This window comes from Oncorhynchus tshawytscha, linkage group LG29 (genome assembly GCF_018296145.1).
Source record: "Oncorhynchus tshawytscha isolate Ot180627B linkage group LG29, Otsh_v2.0, whole genome shotgun sequence".
In the NCBI taxonomy this organism is placed as follows: domain Eukaryota; kingdom Metazoa; phylum Chordata; class Actinopteri; order Salmoniformes; family Salmonidae; genus Oncorhynchus; species Oncorhynchus tshawytscha.
The window spans coordinates 22,369,260-22,374,237 of NC_056457.1; positions in this window are offsets into that span (position 1 = coordinate 22,369,260).

Below are 4,978 nucleotides of genomic sequence, written 5' to 3' on the forward strand. Positions count from 1 at the left end.
CAGCTCACCCAGAACATTGGTGTCAATGGCCTGGTCCAGCAGACAGTCCATCTGGCTCTATAGGGCCTGTCGCTCTGGATAAGAGTGTCTGCTAAAGTAACTAAAATACAAATCTCATGAACCTGTTCACATCCCTCAGTAGCTCCTCATGGATCCTCTTCTTCTCCCTGATAGACTTGTGGCCTTCATTTCTTGCAGGACACCAGCAACCAAAAAATAAAATAGAGTAGAATACAACTTTATTAGTCCAGCTCTGATTAGATGGAACTGTGCCTTCTGCTCTCCTACAACAGAACACACACCTTGGGAAGACCACAGGGTCAGCTGCAGTGCAGTGCCCCATGGAGCTATTTTAGGTATTAAGTATCTTGCTCACGTGCACAACAGTACAGTAGATGATACCTGGGATCGGAAACCAGCAGCCTTTCAGTTGCCCCCCCCCATTGGATTTGAACCAGCAACCTTCTGGCTAATGGTACTCGCTAGGCTTCTCTCTAGGCTACGTCCCCCAATTCATATATCCATTTAGCAGAAACTATTTTCCAAAGTGAAAGGTTAAATAAGGAACAGTGAGGTGACGCCATCCAAAGGTGGGACACAAAAAAAACGATAGCTAAAAATACAGAACTAAGTATACAGAAATTAAAGATATTCTCCGGTACTTTTGTATATGTTTTTGCCAGTAGTTCTGAAAGTAGCATTCACTAGCCAAAAGGTCCTCAAAAATGCATACTACGCCACATATGTGCAGATATGTGCACCAGTTCATTGCCCTCTCTCGCTCTGCTGTGTCCACTGAGCCGTTGGGCCCACCCTGCAACCTCATTGGATAACGCTGGGCAGGCCTGCTTAAGGTCAGTCAAATATGAGGGGCTGAAGCACATTGGCTAGAACTCGAATTGCTAGGGGGCTGGCCCTAGCAAATTGAGGTAAAACAGTAAATTGATGTAAAACAGTAATGCTGCTCATAGATTATGCATGTCTGAACAACACATTGACACATCCAGCCCAAAGTGGGAGGTTTAAAAATGTGTTTCTTAGTCACCAAAGTACCGGAGCATGTCTGCAATAAAATCAATAACACAAAACCTATACCAGTTTCATTTGAGGACCAGGATGTTGACAGCTGTGCCATACAAATAGTTGGGAAGATATTTTTTTGATGTACCGATTCCATGGTATGAGATTCAAGACTTCAAGACTAAAATTGTTATATAGAATTCTTGCCACCAACATAATGTTGAATATTTAAGGCATAATCATCTTTTTTTTAAATTTTGATGTGAGGATACAGAATCAATAGACCATTTATTTTGGTATTGCCCTCAGGTAGCATGTTTTTGGTCTCAGGTTCAGGAATGGCTGAAAATGCATAACATTGAGGATATGATGCCAAATCTTTTCAGTCTCCTGATGCGAAATAGGTTTTGTCGTGCCCTCTTCAAGACTGTCTTGGTGTGCTTGGACCATGTTTGTTTGTTGGTGATGTGGACGCCAAGGAAATTGAAGCTCTCAACCTGCTCCTCTACAGCCCCGTCGATGAGAAGGGCGTTGTTCTCGGTCCTCCTTTTCCTGTAGTCCACAATCATCTCCTTTGTCTTGACCACGTTGAGGGAGAGGTTGTTGTCATTGTACCACATGGTCAGGTCTCTGACCTCCTCCCCATAGGTTGTCTCGTCGTTGTCGGTGATTATCGGCAAACTTAATGATGGTGTTGGAGTCATGAGTGAACAGGCAGTACAGGAGGGGACTGAGCATGTTGGATGTGTTGTTACCTACCCTTACCACCTGGGGGCGGCCTGTCAGGAAGTCCAGAATCCAGTTACAGAGGGAGGATTTTAGTCTCAGGGTCCGTAGTTTAGTGATGAGCTTTGAGGGCACTATGATGTAGAACGCCTAGCTGTAGTCAATGAATAGCATTCTCACATAGGTGTCCCTTTTGTCCAGGTGTGAAAGGGCAGTGTGGAGTGCAATAGAGATTGCATCATCTGTGGATCTATATGCAAATTGGAGTGGGTCTAGTGTTTCTGGGATAATGGTGTTGATGTGAGCCATGACCAGCTTTTCAAAGCACTTCACGGCTGCAGACGTGAGCGCTATGGGTCGGTAGTCATTTAGGCAGGTTACCTTAGTGTTCTTGAGCACAGGGACTATGGTGGTCTGCTTGAAACATGCTGGTATTACAGACTCAGACATGGAGAGGTTGAAAATGTCAGTGAAGACACTTTATAGTTGGTCAGCGCATGCTCGGAGTACACATCCTGGTAATCCGTCTGGCCCTGCAGCCTTGTGAATGTTTACCTGTTTAAAGGTCTTTCTCACATCGGCTGTGGAGAGCGTGATCACACCCCCCCCCCCCAAAGGTGCGGACTCCGCAAAACCTAAAAGCAAATAGGGGGATTAGGGGGGTGACTAGTGTCGGTGGCGGTTCCGGTGCAGGTCGTAGCCCCCCCCAGACCCCGGATCCGACCATGGCCAGAGGAAGGCTCTGGTCATGGAGCTGGATTGGACGCCGTGCCTGGACTGGGCACTGGCACAGAGGTCTCCGGCCCTGGAGCTGGGCTGGCCGCCGTGACTGGACTGGGCACCGGCGCAGAGGAAGGCTCTGGTCATGGAGCTGGGCTGGCCGCCGTGCCTGGACTGGGCACCGGCGCAGAGGGCTCCAGCCCTGGAGCTGGATATCAGTGTGCATCCTTGTTGATATACCATACACACACGCACACACACTTTGGTTGAAGCAAGTTGCCAGACCACTAAGTGCCTTAGCCCATCCGTACTACATACACTGTGCGTTGCTGTTCTGTGCCTGTGCATCTTCAGCATTATTAAACCCTCTCAACTGGAATCCTACCTGTCTGTCATCTGTACCCTTACCAGCACATGGGAGTGAACACATGAAATAAAACCTAACCTAAAGAATATACAGTCCACCAAGTCTTCACTTATAGGGGGTGCTGTTTTGAAGCCACAGCACCTCCATCTTGGCACCCCCACCGTTGTAAACAATATTTTGTATGCTACAGAAATGTGTTCATTTGTTTTTGCCACATTTATTGAATTACAGACACCTGCATGCATACTTTTAAATTATATTATGTGAGGTAAACATACAAATAAAATGTATATAAAAACAAGATCCTTAAAGTACACTGAGCAAAAATATAAACGCAACATGTAAAGCTTTGGTCCCATGTTCCATTATCTGAAATAAAAAATCTCAGAAAGGTTCCATATGCACAAAAAGCTTATTTCTCTCAAATTTTGTGTACAAATGTGTTCACATGCCTGTAGGTGAGCATTTCTCCTTTTCCAAAACAATCCATCCACCTGACAGGTGTGGCATATCAATAAGCTGCTTAAACAGCATAATCATTTCACAGGTACACCTTGTGCTAGGGACAATAAAAGGACACTTTAAAATGTGCAATTTTGTCACACAACGCCAAAGATGTCTCAAGTTGAGGGAGTGTGCAATTGGCATGCTGACTGCAGGAATGTCCACCAGAGCTGTTGCCAGATAATTGAATGTTCATTTATCTACCATAAACTGCCTCCAATGTCATTTTAGAGAATTTGGCAGTACATCCAAACAGCCTCACAACCCAGCACAGGACCTCCACATCCGGCATAAGGAGTATTGCTGTCTTTAATAAAGCCCCATTTGCGCAGAAAAACAAATTCTGAATGTCCCTCCAAGGACCACCAATAGTTACACCTGTGCCCAGTCCTGTGAGGTCCATTTATTAGGACGTAATTAATGTATTTCAATTGACTGATTTTCTTATATGAACTGTAACTCCGAAGAATCTTAAGACATTTTTGCATGTTGCATTTATATTTTTGTTCAGTATATATATATATATTTTTTTTAAATTAGTAATGTTATTGTCCCTACTACAACAATAAAAATAATTAAATACATGTAATATAGAATGTAACAATGTAATATATAATTCCATTCATTCCTGGATCCATATGCTTGCAACCAGAAATAACTCTCAACAGTGATGTTCTTGACACTCCCACCAAAGGTATATTCACAACCGTTGCATGATGTTCAAAAACTTTACAAACCGGGATGTTCAGATCAACTGTTTAAAATGTAGCAATCTCAAACTCAAATGGCACATGGCAATTTATTTTCTTCCTAGCATGGACCTAGCCTTTCAATAGACAGTATTAAAAGTAACCTTACATTTATCGTTGTTTTCAAATGCTCAAGCAACACTGAAAGCATCCTGAGTAGTCAACGAGTTTTATCCATGGGTCGCCACCCTTTTGTAGGCCCGCGGATCAATTTCCCCCCCAAAAACAAACAAAAATATGTTTAGGAACTCAGTCAGGCTCTCAACTTAATGTTCAGAGTTTGAATACACACGGTGCAACTTCAAAATGTGGTTATGCATCAGCAGTTTTTCTCATTATGTCAGTCACTCAATTAGCCCATGTTACCTAAAAAAATGTTTGATTGCTAAATTAGTCTAGCCAGCTAACTAAATGGGTAGTAATCATGGTAAAATTACCAACCGGGGGGGAGGGAGGCACATTTAGTTTGTTAGTCACTCTCACTCATATATTTAAAACTGCAAACATTTCTCTCCACACTATGGCAACATGAACAGAATTACAGGAAATGTACTCTCCGCTGTTAAGTGGACGGCGCTAAAATGTTTTGCTAGCTACAAATGTTCACTTAGGGCCCCCAAAAGCCTAGGGCCGGCTCTGACTGGTATGGATGTGGGTACACAGACCAGTGAGCCACTGCGGCCCCTCATGATGAGATTCGTTTTTGTGGCCCCCACCCTCATCAAAGATGCCCATCCCTGATCAAAGCAGCATGGAGTGTTGACTCTATTCCTATGGGAAAAAACCCCCAAAACATCATACATAAAGTTGAGAGTTAGTGTGGACTCAGTCTGTAGAGAGCAATGTGTAGGTCGGCAGCAGTCGGAACTCCAACAAAAGAAAACTCTATGTC